This window comes from Botryllus schlosseri, chromosome 9 (genome assembly GCF_051294905.1).
Source record: "Botryllus schlosseri isolate E-star chromosome 9, Bs_hap1, whole genome shotgun sequence".
Taxonomy (NCBI): Eukaryota; Metazoa; Chordata; class Ascidiacea; order Stolidobranchia; family Styelidae; genus Botryllus; species Botryllus schlosseri.
Window position 1 is genome coordinate 12,734,854 of NC_137244.1, and position 27,470 is coordinate 12,762,323.

The window sequence follows — 27,470 nt, forward strand, 5'->3', positions numbered from 1 at the left end:
AGACACTAAAACAGTGATTCTGAATCTTTTTTGACTCGCTCCCATTATCGTGATATCACAAAATGTTATTAAAGAGAGAAATCAGAATGCTAGCAATCTCATTGGACAGTTTTATTTCATGGAATGTTTATGGCTGTTGCTGAGACGATTCTCAAATATCAAAGTCGGAAAATACACAGAGCAACAACCATTGGCTGGGGGTGGATCGCGCCAAGCACGAAGTTTTTTGTATTTCACTGCTTCTTCGCGCCCCCTTCAGATACTTTCACGCCCCCCCCCCCCAGTTTGAGAACCCCTGCAATAAAATGCATTTCGGATGGTACAAAGCTTCTTGTCTATGGTCGCTGCCTTCAGAGCAGTGTGCAGCTTGGTGAAATAGCCTTGATGTTTAGCGAAGCTCGCAGTTCTTCTGAAATTCTCCCTCCCTTAACCGAGGGTCTATCTTCGTGTTTTTTTCATGAGATCGAATTTAATTAGAATTCTGAATCTCGGCACCCTGCTCGGCACAAACTAAAATGGCGGGTTTACTCCTGACTCCAGTATACAAATATTCAGTGCTCTAAACCAGTGTTTCCCAACCTTTATTGATGTCGGAGCCGCATTGCGAACTCCAAAGTATACGTATGGAGCAGGGATGGGCAATTATTTTCCTCCGCGGGCCCAATGAGAAAAATAAATGCGTTGGCGGGCCGAGTGAAAAAATCTAGCTATGCTCTCCTGCGTATTATAATTTTATTTTTAAATTACATTGTTAATAAATGCAGCTCAGTGAATTAGTTGATATTCGGTAATGAGAAAGTGACGGTTAAGTAAAAAAATATCTATCAGATGTCATGATTCGAAACAATGTTAAACATGATACATTTTAGCTCTCTTTAAACCCATATCCACGTTCTTCTATTAAGACTCTAAAATAGTGGTATCGAAAGATTTGGCAGCCCCCTTATAATGGCATAACAAAATATTAATAAGTGCTATCAGAAAGCTAGCAATCTCAACGGGTAGTTTGATCATAGCCTATGGTTTGATGGTGTGGAAGATTATGGCTGTTGATGAGAGAATTGTGAAATATCAAAGTCGGACAATACAGAGAGCAACAACTATAAGCTGGAGTATATCGCGCGGAGCGCGAAAAAAATTATCAATAAACTTCGGCTTCGCGCCACCCTTCTGATGCTTTCACGTCTCCCAGTTCGAGTACCACTGCACTGAAATGCATATATGCATTAGTACAAAGCTTATTTTCTTGGTCGCTGCCTTCCGAGCAGTTTGCAGTTTGAGCGAAGCTTGCAGTTTTTCGGAACTTCGGCCTCCCTTGACCGAGTGTTTCGTGCTTCTTTCATAAGACCGACTTTAATTAAAATCCGTAATCTTGGCGACATGATCGGCAAAAACTGAAGTGATGGGTTTTACCGCTGACTCCAGTATGCGAATATTTAGTACTTTAAATTCTAATCCTAAACCATCTTTGAATTTCAGTATTCGGTTTCTTTCTTTTTTGGCATGCCCGTTAATCCTTTATGGGTAATTGATATGATGAGTCATATAGTAATCGCGAGCACTGATTGACTTGTTTTGCGAATTAGGGATTTGAAAACATATCACGTCACAAATTAAATTGAAACGCATACTGTATAGTGCGCATTGTGACAATGTCTACAACAAGGTTTGAACTATACTATATGGAAAAAGTGATTTCTTGTGACTTCAATTGCTACTCATACTTTGCCACATTGCCTTTATTTTGAATCTGGATTTCGCATGCCAGGTATGTATGCAGCGTATTCGTGGCATATTGCTGAGCAGGCTTCAAAGTAAACGAATTTCCTGTTCAATTGATACAGCCTATGGTTAGTCGTTCAAAAAGCAAGTTTTATGTTTTGAATTCCAAGCAACCTTTCGCGGGCCGCACAGAATAGCTTCGCGGGCCGCACTTTGCCCAGGTCTGCTCTACAAACTGTTTTGGTATCAAAAGAACTTTATTTACAGGAATGGTCACGCATCTAAATATTCAAATAATCCAACACACAACTATAGTACTTACAGAAATATCATAGTTCTCGTAATAAAGTTGTATATGTACAATATATGTTTATCGTAAGTCCTACACATTCATGATAACCGTCCGAGTTTGACTTTTTGAAAACATTATACCGACATCGCGACATCTTTCAAAATCAAAACCATGGTCACTGCTTGAGAGACTTACCAATGTCATCACAGTAATCTAGTTACTTCTACAAAAGAGTATGTATTCGACTTACGTTCCACAAATCTAACGCACAAAACAATTTACTTGACTAACGAGAGGTGACGAGTTATCGAATGATTTTCTTTATACCAAAGCAACTAGAAGGTGTAACCATATTAAAAACGTTGCTGACCTTTGCGCGCCAGCTGTAACTCACACAAGCAAGAAGTTTCAGGAATCGAGTTATTGAAGAACGTGAAAGTGTTTCCACTGCGCCAAGTCGTTATGTTGACGAAAGCGTATATTGTAATATCATGATCAATTTGCATTCGTTGGTCACAAACTGCCACTACTCTAAATAATTCTTTTTCACTCAAACACAAAAGCATACTTGTCACCAGGGCATGGTATGGTATGGAATGGAATGAGAATCTTCCATACTCCATACCAGCCCAATCGTTCCATAACATACTTGACAATTTTCCATACCATAGCAACATTCTGCCATACCATATTTGATACTTTTTCCATACTTTCGCAACTTGACCAACCTCTCAAAGGATATTCTATTTTTGATGTGTGGAAATGTTCCGATGTATATATGCTAATTACTTTGGATGAGATTATCCATTTAAACAGTCCCGCTGCACCAAAGTAGTGGAATATACAGCTCGTGATGTGCTAATATAAAACATTACGACGATTACAGCATTTTGAAGTAATCGTAATCGCAATCGATTACATTCGAAAAAAATCCGAAGTAATCGTAATCGTAATCGACTACTTCCCATATCTAATCGATTTTTTCATGAAAGAACGATTACTTTTTGTTTGTACAAGGACTATGACATAAACTGAATATTCGTGAACAAGAATGAGAGAATATACCACGTTAGCGATAGCACAAACATCTGTTTTCAAACGCCACTGACTCATTATTACGTCATAAGTATGAGCTCCGCTCATCATTGCGTAAGAAGTATCCACACATAGTAAACAGACATGCGATGGACTTTGTAGTGTGATTGTAAGAACACCTCCCGTGGTGTATATCAGGTTATCAATACACTACAGAAGCCCCTACCTCGCAGCAGGATATTGATCACCACTCTGCCTATATAGTTTCAAATAGTAACTTATGTATTGATGTTTGGTTTTGCTTGGTTAAACACAGTTTACCGTTGCTGCTTGGCGAGCAGGAGGCCTACGTACCAGAGTTGGATCAATTGTAATTTGTAATGTAATTGAATGTAATTAATTACATATTTCAATGTAATTGTAATGTAATTGTAATTGAAGCATTTTTATTTTGTGTAATTGTAATTGTAATTGTAATTTGACAAAAATTTTGCTTAATTACAATTTCAATTACATTAAATTGCTATTGAGACCTGACAAGCACAACATAAAATAATTGACTTATAATGCATTCTCTTTAAATGTCGACAAGGAATTTGGTGGATCCATTCGAGGAAGCCCTTGACTGCGCCCTTGCGGGCGAAGTTTTTTATTTATACCGCTATGCTGGCCTCGGCTGCCATTGTATACAATTATTAGATTACTAACCAACGAATGGATTCGCAACACGTGACTCACGATTGAATACGCCGAGAAGCGAACTGCTGAGCCGGCTAAAAGCAGCAGAATTGATAGTCCCATAGCTGACGATCCAAGCGTCGAAATTTGATATGTATGGTCCTAATCGAAAGCTAGTGTCGCACTGATTCCGCAATAAAAGTATATTTCCAGGCAATGGTACCATCCCAAAATAGTCGTGAAAGTCTGGGAATCGGCATTGTTCTGAACAATCGCTGGGAGTAATTGGTCATTGTTGTGGTCATGCTGCTGCGACGCTCTCACTTTTCAGAACAGTCGGCTTTAAACGGCTATTTTGGAGCAGTTACATTGCCCTGACGAGATTTTAATTTGTATTTTCGGAATTAGTGCATCAATAGCTTACGATAAAGACCAGATGCATCAAATTTAGACGCTTGAATCGCCAGCTCTAGGACTACATAGTTTGCTGCTTTTAGCCGGCTCTGCAGTACGTTTGTCGGTGCATTCATCCGTGACTCACATCTTGCGCATCTATCCGTGGGTTGGCAATCTACAATACGATTTCAGATCACGATGCTGCATCGTTACTTCGTCTGGCTAACTAACCAGACCACCGGATATTATATAACGTCTTATCTGACAAAGCACGGTTTTGTTTCCACCACTCATCCTAATTTCTACGTCCCTCGATAAAAATAATATTATTTCTTTAATTATATACTATATACGCAAATCCAACCCGTGCATGATTATAATACTTTTTTCAACGACATACTGCATACTGGAATAGTTCGAAAACGTTTTTCTTTTATTAATTACCGGGTATTTGCGTATCATGAATGAAACATGAATACTTGAATTGTTGTTAATTACGACGCTACGGTTGTCAAGGAGCACGGTTGAATTTATGATTATTCAATTACATGTTCAACAGCAGCAATTGTAATTGTAATTGTAATGTAATTGAAGCGTGCAAGGAGTAATTGTAATTGTAATTGTAATTTGATATTTTTAGCATGGAGTAATTGTAATTGTAATGTAATTGAAACATGCATGAAAGTAATTGTAATTGTAATTGTAATTGAACTGAAATGATGTAATTGATCCAACTCTGCTACGTACGCACGTGCACCTGACGAAGATTCGGAATTTTGTGCTCGTCGAATAAAACATTGCAGTTTCCCCAACGAAGCATTACAAATAAACAGCTGCTGATATTTATCATAACCGAGCCGTGATTAGCCGTTTCTCGTAACAGCAGCTCGCAGTATATGTATTAAGTTGAAGGCAGAATTTTTATGTTCACTATATCTTATTCTCATATAACTACTTGAAACGGGCGTCAATCGTTATTTCACAGTTCGTTACTTAGCATTTGGACCTGCCGCCATAACCATCGGCTTATATAGCCTGACATGTAAGCGTGGGTTGTAGCTAGAATCAGCAATTCAACCAAAACAGCAATTCGTCCCCCTGTACAACCGTTGGTCAATTTTCAAAAATGAATTTCGTCAATAATATTGGTAATTGCATTATATTACTATTCATTTATAACCTCTCTCAGCCCCGAGAGTCGGATTTATCTATAGAGTTGGGGCACGTAATTCATAATCACAGCATCTGGCATGTTGTTATAATTACTTTATTGTATGTTGTTAATTCGCGACCTCCAGTCTGTTGTATAATAAATAGATATTTTACTCGCCCAAACGTAGCAGACTAAAAGAATATCTTTTGTGAGACGCACACAAAAATTGTCATGGCTTTATTCCTTTGTGGATGCGCCGGGTGACATTTGCATTGTGGGCCCAGATTGGAAGGACAGGAGTTATTAGTCACGCCCACCGAGCGCGGCAATTGACAATGGACATATAGCCTAAGTTTTTTTGGTATCTAATCTAGGGTTACCATATTTTGGTGAAGCCAATTCCGGACACTCTTTAGCGCCCACTAGCGGATTTTAAAATGAGGTGACACTCATTGACCGTCAATATGACGTCACACTAGCAAAGCATTGCCCATCGACTGTATACACTAAACAGGACAGCAGTGGAACATAGGTAATGAATTGGGCCATCTATAATGTGAGCTCTGGTGATTGCTACTTACTAGGGTCTGCAATAGATTCCTCCACGGGCCGGATGAAATCATCTGGCGGGCCTTGTCTGGCCTGTCAAGATTGTGTTTGACAGCCCCGCTATACTGTTAGGTCGTTGGGCTATCCGTATATGTGTTATCAGGTTCGAAACAACCTTTTTTCTCCACCCCCCTTCCGCTAAAAAAAGCACTGATCTTGGGCCCACCATAGGGTAGTCGACGTAACTTGTTGGGCACTTACTATGTCCATTTGGCTGTTAAATTTTATGTATGAATTCTGTCAATAATATTGATTCTTCCATATATTAGGCTACTATAAAATGAACCAGCAGGCTGCACATCCGGTGATTTTCAACCTTTTATGGTCGCGACATCTTTTCCCACTTGAAAATGTTTCGTGGCAAAGTTCAAAACTTGATAAGCTAATTACTAAAAAAATTCAGCTTGCCCAAACTTACTCACGACCTAGGAAGCTGATTACGTCCAACATAATCGCGATCCCCTGATAAAGGCGGACGACCCCAAGATTTGGTACCACTGTCTGTGATTGAAGCATCCAAACGGCCTTAATCAACTCTAGGAATATACCGTTAGCTTATAATTGCGATTACAATCAGACTTATTTCAGTAAATGATGGTTATTATATTACTTTTGATTGCATTTTTGGAGAAGGTGGTACCTGGTGCCCATACTAATATCATTATACGTCGCATTACCTCGCGCGCGGCGCGAAAAACAATTTTGAATAGCATAAATCTGCTTGAAAATAATATTGTTTATGTTGATTTACGAAAAACTATTGAGCCTGCTTCAAGCCTTCAAAATTCCGGACATTTAGGCATATTCTAGAAATTCCTCCCGGACGCAGATTTTTCAGTGAAATTCCGGACATGTCCGGGAAATTCCGGATGTATGGCAACCCTAATCTAATCCCATGGAGTTGCGTGTTGGCCGAAACTGCATATGTCTTTTGGTGTGTTGTGGGATCGTGGCGCGGTAATGACCGGCTCCGAAATGCCTGTTCCCATAAAATAGCCTATGAATGTTTTTTCTTGAGGGGAAGATGTATGCATTTCAAACCCAGCTATCTACAGGAGCAGGGGTCACCAACCGTTTTGAAACAAGAAGCTACTTCTTGTGTAGTGTGTACTGATTATTGCGACGACCGACGGGTTACCACTTACTCCTGCCGTTTATCCGTGTTCAGTTGGATTTCTTCACTTAGAGTAAGACAATCATAGCACTGGGCCGGGTTTCCGCCCCTTACAAAGAACAAAAAACGCTCACTCGCCGGGAGGGGGGCGGGCGGGCGAGACTTACCGAGGGCCACGCATAAGTATCTATCCGTAACTTATGGGGGGGCAACTTTCTATCTTTCACCACGGCAAGGTTTGGCCAGGTGTTGGATTCGCCAATGTCTATTTTTCCATGTGTGCAATGATATACTACATCAAAACTAAGTCATTCTACCACATGCAGAGACGTGATGGTTATCGGGAAATGGAAATTTTCTAACAAATGCAGAGATTTGATGATGATTGACACATCTGTACGGAATCCTTTTCTTGCTTTACACGGATTTCCATGTTTATTCGTTATTATCCTTGAAAAAAGCACATAATCCAAATAGGGGGGCCCTTCGACCGGGGGGGGGGGGGGGCGGGCGACTGCCCACCTCGCCCAACCCAAAAGCCGCCACCGCTACAGCGACCGCGGGCAACTCATTTGGTCCGCGTTGGTGACCCCTGTACTAGTGACATTTGAATCGCAAAGAACATTTTCAAGAATTAATTAAACTCTCGAAAATACTTTTGAGTACCCTTCGAGCACACTCCCCACCCTATTAAGGAACTTGGGGTGCGGCAGGTAAAGACCTGGCAATAATGCAAATTGTTTGATGCGATAAATCATCCACTACAAAGTTGGGCAATTGGTATATTATGACGTAATCAACAAATGGTGCATGATGTATGAAGAGAGTTGATATCTCATTAAGCCTTTTCATCGCAATCCTTGTATTGTCTTCCATTATATCATTTAGGATTACAGCCCTAAGAAGCAAAACAAATGTAATCGTGAGTAATCGTGATTACTTTTCCAATGTAATCGTAATCGTAATCGACTACTTCCTGATTTTGCTGTAATCGTAATCGTAATCGTAATCGCAATCGATTACATTCATAAAGTAATCACCCCATGTCTGATTTGGAGTCACAAACACTGCATTTTGACCTGTGTGACACGCTAAAAGCGGCCGATATCGTTTCGCAAAATATAATAAATCAGCAGAAACAGGAAATTCACTAAAGCGCGCTTCGTGCAAGCTGATTTTGAAAAACAGATGTTCGCGGCTGCATTTTGACCTGTGTGACACACTAAAAGCGTCCGTTTCGCAAAACAGGAAATTCAGAAACGCGCCTGTTGTGCAAGAGGATTTGTTTTCGAGCGCGCGCGACCTATATTTCGTGTGACAAATGACTCTGGCATCTTGCGCGCTGAATTGTTTCCCGTGCAGCTGGATGTTTTGTACTACAGTATACTGAACTATCGTAATATCGATTATTACACTAGTCCAGTCAGTGCTATTACATTCAGCAGTATTCAGTATTCAGCAGCGACACGAAAAGCGACCAACAATAACCGCGCTCGTAAATTAACACTTCAAAAAAGTGTAAAATAGATTGCAAATCCCGCCATCGCTGACAAGATAATGTCTCGGGCATAACCATTTTTAGTTACTTGGTGTTACAGACATACCGATCGCTCACGCGGTGAAATTTTAGTAATCAGTTTGTCACAGAACTTGATTTCGCTGGTAAGATTTAATAAGTAACGAATAACAGAACCGCCAGTGTGGGTAACTTGAATAGCAACAAATTGTCACTCATTTCCGTCCTAACCCTAATCCTTTGTGAGGTTACCGCAGACTCAAATAGGTGTGAAATAATTGTAAAATCATACGATCACTGACAAGGGTAACGAATAACAGAACCACAACAGCGGCGTCTTGAATACCAACAAATTGTCAATTGTCGGTATAACTCTAATCTTTTTAGGAGTTTAATCTTTTTGAAACTGAATATTACTTGACTTGACAAACTTTCAGCTCCGTTTTCGATTTCCACACAGTCGCTATAAGTTTTCACGCTTCTAGAATAGGATTGACTTTAGTTGCGTCATGAGAATCATGATAATATTCAATCAATGTGTTAATTTACCAACTCGAAATCTCACTCGCGCTACAAGTGAAGGTGAATTGTATCCGAATATGTTAATTTACCGCCTTGACATCAGGATAATATTATTCAAAGTCTGTATACATGGTAATGTCTTATATCAAAAATATTAGGAATGTGAACAGAACGTGGAAACTTACAACTTTATCATTGGTCTATAATTATTTTTGTTGCAACTGAGTTTATGGAAATGAAAGCGCTAGTACATCCCGACGTTTCAATATCTGACCACACGCAAAGGACTTATTCAGAAACAACATTCACAAGTCATAAATCCGATTTTGGCTTGAATATATCACTACAACTTGCAAACTTGAATAATCCATCCTGACCGTACGCGTATGACCGATCTTTTTGTTCAACTTTAACCGAATGGCAACGGCTGCAATTTTCGAAAAATTTTACTTCAATTTTCAAAATCGAAAATCTGTGCCTTAATGGGATTGGAGCCCGGTAAACAAGGTAGCGTTCGATTCAGAATTTCAACGCGGATCCGATTGCGCCACTCAAATCATTTCGAGCTCTGTGTCTGGCCACTTATATCAAGAGCAAGCCGTGAAAACGTTGGTTGGAAACAGAAATGCTAAATTGCGGACCTTATGAACCTTAGTATAGGTATTCGACGACCATACAGTCTGGTGTATTGTATATGCTCAGAATTCATCGTTCTAGAGAGCCCTGAGTCGACGGTCTACGTCTAGCAGGCGCTAATTTCTAATCAAAACAATGCCGACCGTTTTAGTCAGCTCGCGGCAGACCGCAGAGAGAGTGAGTCATAGCGCGTCATTCGCGCGCGCGTATGGTAACTTCGAGGGCTTATAACTCTAACTGTTGTGACCCTATATTAGTCATTTTAGTGTTCGTAGACGGATATTTACAGTCCTTACCATAATGATTTACTGCAAATGCTTATCATTACTACAACGTAAGATATATATCGATGTACGACAGCTCTTTGTATACCCAGACGCACGCTTTTGCGTAGGTATAATCGCTGAGTAATATTGTATGTATTCCGAATTATACTTTACCATTAGCCGTTATTTAGAATCATATAGACAACAACAATTCACAGACACAATCTATGAAGGTGTATGCCTATTAGAACACGATATATTTCACGTTATGTGACGGGTATTCAGCCATGTGCTTGAGGCTGGTACGGTAGTCTGACGGAATTCGCTTCCCGGTTTTCAAATGAAACCTTGAGCGGTATAGAACTAACTAGTATCGTTGCTTTAGCACAATATAAACAGAAACTGACAATCGCTATTCATAGCAACAAACTACAGCTGGTTATGACGAATAAAACCAACTAAACGACAGTGTATATGGCGGGTACGAGGAACGCGCGTGTCTGCGAAATGATGCTTCGGCGGATATTTTTGTCACGCGGCCTATCACATAGCTTTTGATCAGCTTAGATGTAACTAATATCAGATATGAAGATATGTGTGGACTTGTATGGACACTAGCTATTGACATAATGAAACAACTATGCCCGAAGGCGGCTAGAACGAAACATACAGAATGTTATCTGATTGTGGTCAATGACGCGCGAATTGCCGACACAGTGCATTTTGCAACATAATTATCCACGGTGTTTGATATACGATTTTGACGTCTTCGATATAATAAATATCAAATAACAAGGTATCAATGAACTTGTACGAACAATATCTATTCACAGAAATGAACAACAACGACCTAGCACGATTAATATGTAATATATCATGGTTTCAATTACGGCACCCTTCTCTCGTACCGGCATGTCGAAAAATAGACACGCCGGTGCGAAACCGTTAAAGCTCGTTACTATTATGTAAGACAAAGTATTTACTAATCGGTGCATATACGACTTGACATAAACATATTATATTTTGAGTATACGAGATTTGAATACGCGTCCGATCAGGGACTGGGAATTAAATTACCACAAGTGAATCCGTATATTACACCGTAAAAGATAGTTGAATGTCAGCAACTCTTTACGACATAGTTATTACCACATTAACTAAATTATCAGCTACCCCGTCATGTTCATTCTCGAAATCAACGCAAACATGATCACTGACTTGAGTTAACCACAAAACTGCATCAAGCTGTCGTATTATTCACATTCATCGATACAGAATATTATTGAACTCGTGAGTATTCTATTTCAATGAACTTTCGTTTTTTATACCAACTGCGAGAGTTAATATCGAATAGTAAGACATCGAATAGTAAGACTTGAAACAAATCACATATTTGTTTGATGATAAAACAGACATGACAAAAAACATTACCGAGATTTTATAAACTAGTCATATTACTCTACACATCTATCAATATCAGACTCCAAGTCGTCAAACTTTTTGTTCAAAGTAACATTTCACTTTTGGAATCGGGTTCGTTATAGTCATACAAATTGTATTAAACCCAACGTCAAAATAAAGAACTTTTTAGTTGATTAAAATCAAATCATTCGTCTTCGACTTGGGCATTTTTAGATTGCACGCGACAATTCGTTTCGAATGAGCTGTAACCAAAGTTAAGATATCTTTGTGTCCACGGGTATAGAGGATGAATCAAGCTAACACAATCACGAATCGACGTTTCTGAGTATTTCACGGATGTAATAAACTTGTTAGTGTCGCCTATCTGAAAGTATGCATGCGTTCTATTTCCATACCGACTGTTGCGATGATTAGGATTCACTTACAATGACCGAGAGTGAGGATTTAACATCAATGTGGTTACTATCGGAATTCGAAACAGATAATTGAAAACATTGCACAGTGTGAAAATATCTCTTTGATATCAAAGCATTATCCCAATTACACGATTAATACTCTACTCCGTTCACACTTTCTATGGAACGTGCTAAATGTAAAATATCGCGAGGTTACACTCTAAGACTTTGATCATTACAAAAGTAAATTGGGATATGTTTGCTAGACGCATCCAATTCAACTAGAAGTGTCTAGTACACAACACTCGTAATATCAAGGAAGTACTTGCTACACTGTAATTCGCTAAACGTGTTTTGCATTGTTGTTCATTTGTAGTATTGATTGGAATTGTTCTTGAACCCTCAAATAATAATTGCCGACATGAAACCAAGCCACTGAAAGTCGTTACCATCACAAAGAAACACTTTGTACAATGTTTACCAAATGTGTCCTATAGTTAGGTGTACTAGAATTATTTGTGTAACACATACACCGACAAAGAAATCGGAAATTTTTCCGTTGTCGTTCGCTAAAGTAAATGCCATCACAATACTCAGTCACTAAAATACCTTAATTGTATGTAATTGAATCCCTAGCAATTAACTCACTAAACCGAACCCTAATGAAATTTCACTCACTTGACGGGTTATGATGTTAAACAGCGTTGCTTAATCGGTGTAGGTCGTTTTTTCTAAATGCAAATCATATCCACCCAGTAGAAAACAATTTTCACTCGCTTGGTAATGAAAACGTGGTGTAGGTCTTCGTTCAATATTTTGTTTGTGTCAAATACTTTGCAATAAACACACTGGAGTGGTTGAGCTTTACATCATCAGGCTGTCATCTGTACATCAAGAATACATCCGATTTGTAACTGTATCGTTTACCTAACCGAGTTGTTTGCACAGTGTGATATTTTTTGTCATTTAGTGATTGGTGAACATACCACTTCGAAATACTACGTTGTTCTTAATTTCCTTCGTCGTGATAATCGAAGTACTATTGTCTCAAATTCGTGATTCGATGATTCGTGAAACTGAAAATGTCATGAAGTTGAAGCAATCTGAAATCATAAACACTTTAGTATTAGGTACATATACGCGAAAAGCTACTTTAGTATTCTGATGCAGTGCAAATACTTGTTTACTTATCAACTTTGAAGGCTTGCGCAGTGTGTGGTGTGATACGTAAAATTAGTGTGTTCAAATCAGACCTGTCGTAAACTTAGTGATGTCGCATTAGTCCTAAATACACATGATAGAATATCAAGGAAAAGTATCATCTAACGCAGGGCTGGCCAACCTTTTCAGCCAACGGGCTACATTCGGTTGACGAATTATTGCGCGGGCCACCAGCCGCGCGAAGCGCGAAAATATTTTGAAGTTCATAGGTCAATAATATTGTCACTTGACTATATTGCGGGCCTGTTGTATATCGCTGGGCTCAGTTTGCGAGGACTGGGCTATTCGGCGCATGGACATTTTATCGATATCGAAAGATGCGACCAACATGCGTCAATCATTTCGTGCCTAGGTTTCATAGTCGACGGTCTTACTGCGAGCGCAAACGCAATGTCGCATGTGTTGAACGACACTTTGTCTCGTAATCACGAATATAGTTAGACTCAATCTGATACATTAGGTGTTCTTCCATTTTCACAAAAGGGCAACAATATTAAAAACAAGAAATCGAGTGAGAACATGTTGCACCAAGCTTGTAGAAAATTTTTACCTTCGATAAATCTATCGCAAATTATTCTGCTTTATTGTAGTGTACGAAGATATACCAATATGTGAATGGCTGATGGATATGTCAATGCGTCGGAACTGATATTTCAGTCATCACATCTCAAGTGTTGCGGCCAGACTAATCAAATTTTTGGTTGGCCTTGCAAGTTCACAATCTGTGCAATCCATTTTTGATGATATTAGAAATTTCGGAAATTACCTCGCGGGCCACTCAAAACCTTCTCGCGGGCCACGAGTTGGCCGGCCCTGATCTAACGCATAATGAATGTTATTTATTTCTTGGAAGCAAGTCATTATCAAAACATAGTGATCAAAATTATCGCAAAGCAATACCAATTTTGCGTAAATTCCGTTATGCGTCTTACTACGTTACTAGGAATTATGTAGTTAGTTACGAAATTACGTGTGCTATCTTCCCAATCGGTATGGAACAACATCAAAATCATCACAAAGCAATATCGACTTTTGCTCCGTAACTGCGAGTTAGGAATCGCGTACCTGCAGCGAAAAGTTTGTTTAATTATAACGCCGAGAATTGTTCTCCTGCGGCTAGTCCGTTGGCGTTTTAGTGCTGATTAAATTATCCTTATACTCGACCGTAGCTCCGAACTTGAGAATCGCTTGCCTGCGTCTAATGAAAATAAGTCGTAAAATGTCGAGCCTGCAGAGACCGTAACTTGTATACATAAAATCAAGTTTAAAAATATGGACGGATGAGTTATCTCTGACCAATAGAGTAATATAACCGCCTATAGTTTAGTGGGGTATTGCTATAATGTATATCCAAACAATCGTTGCAGACTCTGAATGTTACCAAGGTCCTTATCACGAAAAATCATGCATCAGAAGCGTAGGGATTGATATTATCAAGTCGCAGCGCTCAAAATCGCATTTTATATTAATTAATTAGTGACGATGTGTAGAATTTTGATATATCATCATAAAACCACACCTAGTTCAGCGTTGTTCATATTATCCGTGAAAATACAAAGTCCTAAATACACAAAATAATAATATCTGGCGAATATAGCCTTGCATAGACATCATAGTTTTTGGTTATCATGACAATAACTGGTTTCCGTTAGCGAAGTGTTATTGCAGATATAAATACGCACATAAATCAATTGAATTCAAATTCACATTCACAGAAACGTGTTATCTGAGAGCTCATATTATCCGCGAAGATATAAAGTCCTAAATACACATAATAATATTATCCGGAGAATATAGCCTTGCATAGACATCATAGTTTTCGCATTTATGTGAATAAAATGAGCTCGTACACCAAGGGTCGGCAACCTACGGCCCGCGGGCCGGATCCGGCCCGCCAAGCGAAATCGTCCGGCCCGCGACATAATAATTAGTTATCACAAGAATACGGCCCGCAGTTTCATAATGAGTTTCAATCTGCAGTGCAGCACTGCATGAAAAAAATGCGGCATTGCTACGATATAATACAGGGGTCGCCAACTCAAAATGGGTCGCGGGCCACTTTTCAAATTTCGTAGCAGCCGCGGGCCGCATAAATTCCATATCGACATAAAGTGGGCAACCACGTTTTGAAACTCTAGGTCAGTACAACGCTGTTCTACCTAACATAGGCAATGGGTATAGTGACCACAAAAAAGTAATATTTTATTAAAGTAATAAAAATACAACAAAGTATCACTGTCATCAATTTCATTTTATTTTAAACTGCGAGCTGTGCACGATACCTAGAAACGCTTTTTGGGACTAGCGAGATACGTAACTAGCTATAAGACCATCCCCACTTGAAGCTTAATCTTGTGGGTAAGCCCTAAGCCAGTGGTTCTCAAACTGATATGCCCCCCTATATGATACTGAAAAATTTCGCGCCCCCTTATCGCCATATCACAAAATGCATCCATAATGCTGGCTATCCGAACGGATAGTTTGATGGTATGGAAGGTTATGAATGTTGACGAGGGAATTCTATAATATGAATTCCGGATTCTACACAGAGCACTAGCTATAACTATGAATTCGAGGAAAATCGCGCCAAGCGCAAAAAAATTTTAGTTGAACGCAGCTCCACGGCCCCTTCAGGTGCTTTCACGCTCCCATATGGGGGACGTACCCTCAGTTTTGAAACCACTTCCCTAAGCAGAATTCTAGGCATCTCGGTATTGGAAGTGTTTGGGCCATTTCAGGTCAATTTCAGAATTTCAAAATGTTTTCTTAGCTTTATTCCGAAATCTCAAATCACGTCGCGGGCCGCGTGTTGGTGACCCCTGATATAATAGTAGCTTACATCGTATTAGTCTATTGTTACGCCATAAAACGAAGGTGGTTGAAGTAGGAGATGGAGATAGACTAGACTGGATCAGTGCTTATCAATCGGGTGTATCTCGCAACCGAAGGTGTTCCATACTTTTTAAAGGGTTTACCACTCTAATGGGGTGTGACAATAAAGGTGTCCTTCCTTTGCTTCAAAAACGCTTGGAACATCTCAGACGCAATGACGGGATCTCAAACTGTTCAATTATAGATAACTAGCCTCCGTATGTTAGTTAGCCAATCTATAGTTTAATTTTCCAGAAGGCATTGTGTGCCAAGACAACAAACCTGAATAGTGTTTTGGCCACAATGGTGAAAACTGTCAATATGATTTTTGTCTCAGTAACTGAATCAGTTACGCCAGATATTACTAGAAGCAGAGAATCAATATGGCGATGTCATGTAGGCCTATATCTGTCATGTTTGCCCATTAAGTCGAGCAGCTATGCTTACACGAGTGTATATGAACTGAGAAATGAAATAGCAACTTTCTTCGAAAACACAAATATCGCCGACTCATAATCTGGTAATCGAAAATGGGTATCTCATCTTGCTTTCCTGGTACATTTAACGTCACATCTGAACAAATTGCATTTGCAACTTCAGAGGGGAAACAACCAAATACATGAGATGTTGAGGCGCATTCAAAACAAATCTGTGTCTCTGGAAATGTCAACAGTACAAAGAAAATTATGCTCACTTTCCTATACTGGAGGAGAGAAAACCTAGTACCAACACTACATTTGTAACTGTGATACGTAATTTAACTACTGAATATTCACCCGCTTTTCCGACATTCCTTCTCTACAAAATGAATTCTGAGTATTCAGTACTCCGTTTAATGTGGACGCCAATACCATTGCCTGAAAATTTCAAATGGGCCTTTCTGAAATGCGATGCAGTTGAATTGAATGACATATTTCATACAAAGAGCATATCGCTGCATGACTTTGCCGAAGAGAACGTTCTTGAAATTGGTCTTTATCCCAGCTTGACCAACAATGCAAAAGAAATTGCATCGATTTTTGGAAGCACGTACGCATGTGAACAATAGTTTTGAAAAATGAAATTCACGAAGAGCAAGCTAAGATCACGTATTTCGGACGTCCATTTTGAATAGGGACTGATTCTTGTTTTATCTGACTTGTTATCAGAAGTTGAAAACCTTTCACAAAGCAAGCTGCGTCAATTGTCACATTTATTCTGTGTTGTTGAAGCGTAAATACATGTGTCTCCTGATTGGTATGATTGAGATTGCAGCAATGCAGGATAATATACCGAAGTGAGCGTAAAATATAGTACTAAGAAAAATTCCGGCCCGCCAAAAAGTTGTACACCCGAAATATGGCCCGCGAGTAGCAAAAGGTTTCCGACCCCTGTCGTACACTATACAATGCTATTTCAATGAGACTGAGTAAAGTGTTACGAGACATGAAAAGCGCTGAATCGTATGAAATGCGGTGACTACAGGGTTCGAACCTACAACCTAGATCAAGATAGTTGGCTGATTCCTCTGTGATGACGTTATGAAATCTAGTTCAACGTTTAGTGTATTACGCGAGAATTCATATTCTCAAAAACAGCTCAGTACGCATAATCATGATGATGTAGCAATGGGCGTTATATAGGCGGATGATGTGGAAATGGGCGTGGCTGATGACGTAGCAGATGATGTGGCAATGGGTGTGACTGCTGATGTGGCAATGGGCGTGGCTGATGATGTGGCAATGGGCGTGGCTGATGATGTGGCAATGGGTGTGCTATAGGTGTGGTGGTGACGTGGCAATGGGGGTCCTATAGGCGTGGCAATGTGGGTCCTATAGGCGTGGCAATGGGCGTCATATAGGCGTGGCAATTGGGGCGACGTGGCGAAATTTGATTGGTGCGTCTATAACCCAGCTCATCCTACTACTAGTACTTCAGAAAGATACTCAAGTATAGGTAGAAATAGCGACGCTCAAATCTACTCAAGTTTGCAAGTAGCCGAAGTAAGCAGTTGCGTGAAGCAGTCGTAAATGCGCTCTCATGAGCTGTCAAAATCCGAAAACTGAGCCCTTTTGACGGTACAGAGAGTGGGTTCATGCAACTCAGTACAAAGTTTCCACACATACGAATTATACTGCATCGTAGAATGCAAATGATAATTTTGCTTTGTAGAATCGGCACTTGACTTTTTTCACATACGAGCTCCATTTCAGATAATGTTATAGAATTGTGCCCTCTGCCGTATTATAAGGATCGTAGTCAAGACGAAAAGCAATACGGAGTTGTAGCCTATCAGAAACGGCATTGCCGATTTCCGCGATAATGGTTGCGTGAAACAACAATATGGTAGCCCGTAAAATTTCATTTACATTTAATTTTACTTCGTAATTTTAAACTTTTACGTGCATGCGCTCCGTATAAAAGAACTCAGATTAATTTGAAGACATTTCTGTAGTGATATCTGGCATAAAGAGAAATAGACCTACATTATTTAAAATGGGTAATATATTTCATGTATTTGGTAAATACAGTTTCAACACTCAACGGCCTAACGCTAAAATGTCGAATAGGCCCACTAATATTCCCCTATTTGAACACTCGCTGTGCAGCTAGAATGTTAGAATACGATTAGATAGTTCCAAATATTGTTCTGAGCCATATTGTCTGTGATGAAACATGTCATAGGGCGACAATATGGTATGAAAGGGACCTGCTACCTAAATGATACTGACCGACACTTTCGCGAAAACATACCTGTCACCCAATATCTATTTCGTGCGAAGCACGACGAAACTTTTGAACTTTCCCCAACTTTTGTGATAGTTAAGTTACTGTTGGTACTCCGCAAAAAAAAAGTCTCTAAATTTTCCCGCATCATTCCTGCTCTCATTGGAAGATCATAATACTTCTACTTCACAAACTGTAAATAGCGAACAGTAGCCTAAGTTAATCACAAAATGTTATGAAGTAAAAGTATCGATTAGTTACTTAGTTACTTATCGATTAGAAGTAATGGAAAACTTCTTGAGTACTTCAAAAAAGTAGAAGTACTTCGTTACTGACCACCTCTGGGTATACGACCCCGCAAATGGCAGTTATCAGCCGTATTCCGTTTGTATATAATCAATTTGAGCGTTGTAAATCGACATGACTGAATAGCAATATTCAATAAATTTTGCGTGGTTCTAGACCACAGTGTGTGAAATCTTAGATTGTGACAAGAAACAGAAGCCTTCAAGAGCAGATAGCATCTCGAAGTAGAAGGGCTACTTTAAAACATATTCAGACTGTAAGCGCCATGCGATAGCACTCCACGTCATGATTATGACTGTTAGCACAAAAGCACATACTATGTTACATTTATATGCATCAAACACCATCGCATCTATCACAGAGGCGGGCAATTATTTTTCCCCGTGAGCCGAATGGAAAGCTGAAAATTCGTTGGCGGGCCGAGTCACAAATTTTAAGTATATTCTGCGGCGTATTAATTTTGCAGCATGGAACACGTTCATTGCTCCAAATATTCTCGGAATTTCGGCCGATGGCCCTCACGTTTTTTTCTTTTGGCATGCCCGTCCGTACATGGCTTTTTTGTGGTTTGTTTGTTTGTTTTGGGGTATTCAGGGTGTTTGTCGACTACTATGGTCATTTACACCAGGCCGATATTTTTCAGATTTTCCGTAACTGCTGACTTATAGCACGGCCCAACTCTAGGCTTTTGTAAGACACCGCTGACGCGGATGAGGTGACGAGGAGGAGCCTAGGTAAACCTCCAGCAATTAGGTATCGGAATTCGGAAGTCGACCTCGGTCGGACTCGAACCCGCACCCATTGGTGGCTTTTTTGTAGTATTCATGGTGTTTGTCGACTACTACTGTCATTTACACCGGGCCGATATTCTTTATTATTTTCCGTAACTGCCGACTTATGACACGGCCCACCTCTAGGCTTTTTGTAAGACACCGCTTGCGCGGATGAGGTGGCGAGGAGGAGCCTAGGTAAGCCCCCAACACTTAGGAAAGGTAATGGTTATGATGCTGTCAGCATTGTGTGTCTAGGATTTAAACCAAAAGTACAATCAGCAAATCTATGAACAGTTCGCTGTTGATCCGTACAGACTCAAATTGATCACAGATCACAGACTCTAATTTACATCTAGTTTTAAGAATGGGGACAACCTACTTTCATCCTTAATTTTGACAATGTTGACGACTAACTTATAAATGCTCGTCAATCTGGGTTGTTTTAAACATATAAATACAATATATATCAATTCCATATCGTCGGCCACTATATAGTAAAATAACAATATTGATTTTGGGCTTAGTAGGCCTGTACCAATTTTATATAGTGCGGCCCGCGAAGGTATCCAAATGTTGAATGTGGCCCTCGAGCTAAAAAGTTTCCCCACACCCTGATCCAAACTCTATCACAGGTCTTTATCAAGATGTAAATCCGTGAAATAAGCATCACTTTCGCTTCGGATATGTCTGGAACACCATGTTTGGTCAATGGTCAATGGTCATACCGAAGTGTCGAAATCTGCCACCGTAAATACTATCATTTCAAAAACGGTCGAACTTTCATTTAAGATTGCACGGCTTTTACAGGTCGGAATTGATCAAAATTGGGTGTGGCGTTTTTTTTTAGGCAACCTGACAATTTTATCATGAAGCAAGTAAAATTTTTAAGAAAAGTTATTTTTGAACAACCCTAGTGTAGGCTACATATCTTTCCAGCTGTTCTCAGTTAAGTTATGGTTTGGATGTTGCCGTGGGTGCAGTAGATTCAATCGGTATTTCAGGCATACATAAAGGTGCCTTGCCTCGAGTGGCATTTCATTGCATTGAAGGGATAGAGCAATTCTACACCCAGTATTGGATTCAGCAAGCGAAGCTTAGTCCTGATCGCAGATAATGCAGCTAAAAAGTCTTCTATTTTTATAGACCTATTTTTATGATACATACATCAATGAGTGGGATCGTTCTATAATACGTATTAAAGAATACAGTGCTCGATAGCAATGGCACAATGACGTCTCCGCTGCCTGAGCTCCTGAACCGCCCCGAGGCGATACTAACCGCGTTAGGATATAACAGTACCATGCTGCGGAATTCAAATTGCATGGTTAGGAATAACTGATAAGGTCAGAACTCAGCACTTGACGATATCCGCAAAATCTTACTTGATAACGGTTACCCCGAACATGTCATCAACCGCGGCATAGAGAGGAAAGTAACGCAATTCAATACAGAAAAGTCAACATGAGCCTACCGAACGACCAACCAATGATGTTTACGTCCATCTACCTTGGATAGGGCCTATTTCCACCTGCTTTGAAAAGCAATTGATTTCAGCGGTCAATAAGTGTTACGACACAGTGATGACCAATGTGATTTTCACGACCACGCAACGGCTCCCTGCAACACGTAAAGACGTGCTTCCCGCACTTCAACAAAGCAATGTAGTTTGCGAATTTAAGTGTCACTGTGACTGTGGCTACGTGGGAAGAACTTCAAAGCGCTTGCAGGAACGCATAAATGAGCATGTCCCTAGATTCATTAGAACACGCTCGGTAAAAAGCTCACCATTAACTCATCCGTTCAAGATTGATGCGGAACAATCAAAGGCCATAAATTCTGCAATTGGCAAACACTTGTTGGATAATCCCACCTGTGCGAAAAATTATCGAGACGACAGATTTTACATATTGGATAGGGTCGCTCACACTTTCATTTGTGTGCCTTGGAGTCGACTTTTATCAAAATACACCAGCCAAAGGCTGTGTCACCAAAAAGACTTCGTGTATCATCTAAAAATAGTAGATTGAACGCTCTCGTATATTCGACATTTCGTGCTGGTGACGTCATATTTTGTGTTACGATTGTTGATATATGCTGTTCTTTTGAATTCTCTACTAGTGGCTGACGATTACCCCTGACGCCTGTCAGCCGAAAATATTCGAGTTCATTTCAATATGAATATACTATTCAATTGTATATTGAAGTTCTGTACCTCCAAGAAGCTGTTCAAAGATCAGAACTGTTTGTAAAACGAAAATTCACTAACAACAAGTAGAGACTAGTAGAGACCTCGTTTGCCAGACGCGATTAAATCGCATATAAATAATGCCGTTCTGAACACGAAAACGGGTCAGTCTCTAGACAGGTTATTAATCAGTAATTCTTAATCTGGGGTACTCGGACCGCCAAATAGCATATCATGAGTAGGGCTGGGCAAAATCGAGTACCTGGGTGATTCGATTCTGAATCACGTATATAGGCTACTTCGAGTCGAGTGGAGTATTCGAGTATCACTCATTATGACGTCATAACAGAATGTAATATGTCAAAGTTCCAATATGTACCTTTTATGCAACCACAGAGAACATGATGCCTGTTATCCATCAAATTAAAGATACTTTGGTATTTTTTCGGCCATACCGATTACATTGCACTTGGTGACAATGTTGTGGGATGATCATGACTTCGAAGTAACGTTCCAGTAACGTTCGTAGCTTTGTATACTATATGTTTCGTATGCTACGATACGGTCAACCAAGGTTTCAATGCTTCAACAGTGAAAATTAGCATCGAAACTATAATTCTCGTTGATAAATTAACTTTCAGTGACGAGGATCATATGATTTCACTACTCGAATTTTTTTTCTTTTACTACTCGACTCGAATCATTGAAATTAATACTCGATTCAGATTCGAGTACTCGAATCATTGTACCCAGCCCTAATCATGAGCAGTTTTCAGTTTGTAGTCAATTTGTGCATTGTAAATTGACGTAATTAAATAGCAATAATGGTGGTATGCTCCACATCCACAGTTGCAGCATCAATAGGTTGCGGGTTCGAGTCCGACAGACGTCGGAGTAGTGATGTTTGGTCAACTTTTTGCACCAATCAGATAGAATTAAGTCATCATTAATGCCACGCCCATGTCACGCCCGATGCCCATCTACATTTTTTTGAATTTCGCGCCAATTTCATATCAAAAGGTACCTTTGCTGGATTTGAACTAAGGTTTATCTGTTCAAGTTTCACGACGCTTACCACTAGAGCAGTGTTTCTCAACCTTTTTGTCTTCGCGGACCCCTTTCGGACCCCACGAACCCCCGCTCATACACACACATGTTTTAGTCCAAATTTAACTTCATTATCGTGCAACCGTCATTTGTCTATGTCTTGTGCAAATATTAACTGTAGTCCAATGTTAAAACCTCATCAAAAGGACTTTTGTTGGAAATAAAATCATACTACTTATGTAGAAATTGGGTAGAATGATATTATTTCAAAAAGAATTCCGCAGCTGCATTTCCTGAAATACGTGGTCGTGTCTTGAAAATTGCCGATTTGAGTGCCGATTTTGTGTGCAAAAGTGCCGAAAATCCATTTCGACTGAGATAGGTGGTGGCGAATGTAATAATAGCTAGTAACACTTCCTTTCGGTAGGATCGTAGCATATATTGCACCGAAATTGAGAAGTAGGTTTTTTAATGAACCTATAACTTCCAGCCGGCCGTAAAAGGAAATTTGTGTACCCGTAATTCAATTAGTAAGTGGCAGTCGGCCGTCTACATGAAAAGTGAAGTTACGAATTGACTCCCAAACCTTTGAGAGATTAAATAATTTTTCCGAGGTTTAATTGATCTTGAAATTTTCATCGCGCTTTGCGCGATTCAATGTGACTACATTTTTCGATTATAAAATAGACGTGTCCTCTGCAATCTGAGTCCCAGAGTACAGATGCGAACAGCGGAGGAAAATGATGCACCCCATATAGAAATACCAACTGGAATCGTCTGCTTCTCACGTAGCAAATTTGTGTCTTTGGGCGATTCCAGTATATTACCACTATACCTACAACCCTGATGGGAGGTAAAGAAATAATAGCATGAAGCAAAGTGACCAACATTTGGCCCACCCGAAAATGCAGTATCATTTATAACTTGCCCTGAATTTTCGAAGACACTCCCTTCATCAATTCTACCGGTTAATCTGATCATATGGGCCGAGGGAGGATAAATATGTGACAGTAATGTGTGCAAATACATAAGTAATGGAATTGCGGCCGTGAACAGCAAAAGGGTTGGCCACCCCTGCTCTAGTGGTTAGTATCGTGAAATTTGAACCGATCAACCTTAGTTCAAATCCAGCAAATATACGTTTTAATATGAAATTAGCACTAAATTCGAAAATTTTTGGTGTGACATCGGGCGTGACATAAACGTTGCATTTAGGATGACATGGCGCTTTCTGATTGGGTGCAACAAATTGATCAAACTTCACTATTGGTCAACTGTACAATACCTATCCCAAGTGTCGGCGGTTCACCGAAAACATTATAATGAATACTAAATTCGGACAAATGTCCGGTTATTTAAGACACAGGTCCACAATTCCGATCGTTATGACCCAATAAACAGTCTGTCGTTCAACACAACACGCGTGAATGTGGTGAAACAATGACAGTACTTGTTGAATCATTTATTATGGAATAAAGGCTTATCTCTTGTGCGTAACATGCTGTCGGTGCCAATTACCGCGGTATAGCGCATGTGCAATTCATATATTACGCAACAGTACAGTATTTTGTTTCGTCCGCCTTTACGCGAGACCTTGAACCGAAGAAATCATTTTCAAAGCTATTTCAACACTCAATGCGGCCAAAAGTGACCGGAGTTAAAATATCCGAATTAAGAGTATATGTGATAATTGGGGCGATTTTTGACATGTTATAAAAAGTCAAAATTCTGTCAAAATTGTAGCGTTAGGTCAAAAAATTGTCAAAATTGGTAACAAGTCAAATTTTGTTTTTGCAACCTGCATTTTGTTTGAATCGTAGATGTTTGTACTGTCGGTGAATTTATCATTTGAAATTTTACAGATTTTAGCCTACTTTTTATAGGCCTACGGTTGTAGACGGCCCATTGTCTGCTCGACATTCGTGGGCCGCACGAATTCAATATCGAGGTAAATAAGCCATACAGTTCACCAACCACGTTTATAAAACTTTACGTCAAGAAAATACGCCCATTCGTGTCAGCTAATCCTTTCTCCACGAAATGCTATTACCATCGCCGAAGCCGTGTCAGCTAGTGAGGAATAGTAATTTTGGCACGGGACAAGAGCTTATATTTAACCCTAGAATGCATAACAGGGGTCAAAATGACCCAGACCGTGCTATTCATCACGACCGCTAACCACATATCGAGAATCGAGTCCTGAAATTTCTTTTTTACTAATACATGATGTGAAAGAATTTTCTGTGAAATTTTACCTTTGACAAGAAACGACAACAATATTTGTAAACTAGAAATTTAATTTCAGCATTTTAAAATTCCTTACCAAGCTTTCCTCCGAAATCTCAAATCAGTTCGCGAGCCGCAAATATGACCCCGTCCTAACCGATGCAAGACTGCGGGGATATTGTTTCTTATATTAGGAACCGCATGATGAAAAATTGTGATGTAGACAGCATTGTCAGAATGAGGCAACACGGTGTGTCAGTGTTACCAGCCAACAACTGCTGCTGTTGAACGTTATTTCTGAATTCTTGGCAAGCCACTTAGTAAGGACAGACACTTTCTACCCGAGAATGTTGGAAAGCATCTTTCGTTGTACTACAACAAATTTAAATTATTTCTACCATGAAGCGTGATGTAACTACTGGAATTCTTCATAGGTACAGAAAATAAAGTTTTTTTCATGTAAAAATGTGGAAGTTTCCAAGTCAAAAAATATTTTTAGGCCGGACTACTTCGTAGGGACAGACAGTTCCAACCAGAAATGAAGATAAGTGGTACAATTCTATCATGATTGGCGAAGACACCTAATGTGCATACATGAGGGCAAAATATTGTCAAAATTATGTTTCTTAAGGTAAAGGAAATGCCAGAATTTGGATTTTTTAGGTCAACATTTTCCGTTTTTTAGGTCAGAAAAATCGCCCTAGTGATAATATATCATACATATTTGGAAATGGATTGATATATATATTTCTAGATCTGTTCCATTTAAAATGTACTTATATACACATTCCATCATTTCGTTTGATCTATGATACCTTTTGTGGCCTGCAAGGTCCTCTTTCTACTCAAACGCGCCTTGCTCACAGTCTTTGACCAGTCTTTGTATTCCAGAATACTCTTTATAAGGTAAGAAAAATATGTATCGGATATTCGTATACACTGCAAACTTGTTCATCGCAATCGCAAGTACTGCCGGTGAGTAACTTTGTAACCAAAATTGCCATCGTCATAATATAGGTCTCGTAGAGCGGTGTATGTAAAACTGGGGATCGTGACAGCATCAGATAAGGGGCGCGCGTTCAGTTGAAAAAATGGATGTTTCTTGAACTCGGAATGACTTTAATTTGTATTGAAACCGCACAAATTGCCACAACAGAAATTATACTAATTATAATATGATTTTAAATGGCATGATTGCGTCCCCATCCATCGTTGCTATCTTGACTGATACCGATCAGAAGATGATCTGTATTTAGACTTCGTGAGTGAGCTGGTGAATGCCTGTAGCTTCTATCTGGTGCTATTATGGGCTGTCTGCCAAGCATCTCTGCAGATTGCATTGAAAGGCACGCAATTACTGGCAAATAAAATATTGCCTCATAAGCTCGTGCTACATGTCATGTATAACATGCGGTTTGAATCTAAGAAACAAGGATTTAAATCGAAGTGGCTTATCACGTCGACTAAATTTGTCACGATCGCAACGGGCGGCGTGCCTAGAAACGTTTGAGAACCACTGTCGTAGAGTAGCCTAACGTGAACGGGTGATCAATGATCAGCCCTGCACCACGAACGTCGATATGTCTCGACAGAGATTCTTCGGAAAAATGCATCGTGAATATAATTCTTGTTGATAATAATATAAATCTCAGTGGAAAGGGTCGTAAAATTTCAGTATACTGGAGAAGTCGGTTCTCACTAGTCCAGTGCTCTTCAACCTTTTTCGACGTGGTACACCCTTTTAACGTTTGCTAAAAACTCGTACACCCCTGTTAATTAGGAGTAGTAGGATAAAGCAATTTTGGCGCCCGCCAATCAGAGAGCGCCACGTCATCCTTATTGCCACGCCTACAAGACACCCATTGCCACGTCACCCTAATTGCCACGCCTATATCACGTCCATTGCCACGCCTAGATGTTCTAATGTTTTGTGAATTTCAATACTGATTTTCCATGTGTATTTAGCAATATGTATTGAATAACTTGCTTCCGAGAAATAAATAACATTCATTATACGTTAGATGATTAAATTCCGAGACTTTATAATAATTTGCTTTCGAAAAATAAATATAATTCAGATTATACATAAGTTTCGAAAATATACATAAATTCGAAAACTATGATGACTAGGCAAGGCTATATTCTCCGGATAATATTATTACGTGTATTTAGGACTTTATATTTTCGCGGATAATATGAGCTCTCAGATAACACGTTTTTGTGAATGTGAATTTGAATTCAATTGATTTATGTGCGTATTTATATCTGCAATAACACTTCGCTAACGGAAACCAGTTATTGTCATGATAACCAAAAACTATGATGTCTATGCAAAGCTATATTCGCCAGATATTATTATTATGTGCATTTAGGACTTTG

At 39.6% G+C, this 27,470-nt stretch overlaps 1 protein-coding gene across 2 annotated transcripts in view; it reads left to right on the forward strand.

Annotated features, from left to right (window-relative positions):
* Positions 1–27,470, forward strand: part of LOC145447212 (uncharacterized) — an 85,513-nt gene that overhangs the window by 985 nt on the left and 57,058 nt on the right. The gene's annotated exons all lie outside the window — the stretch shown is intronic.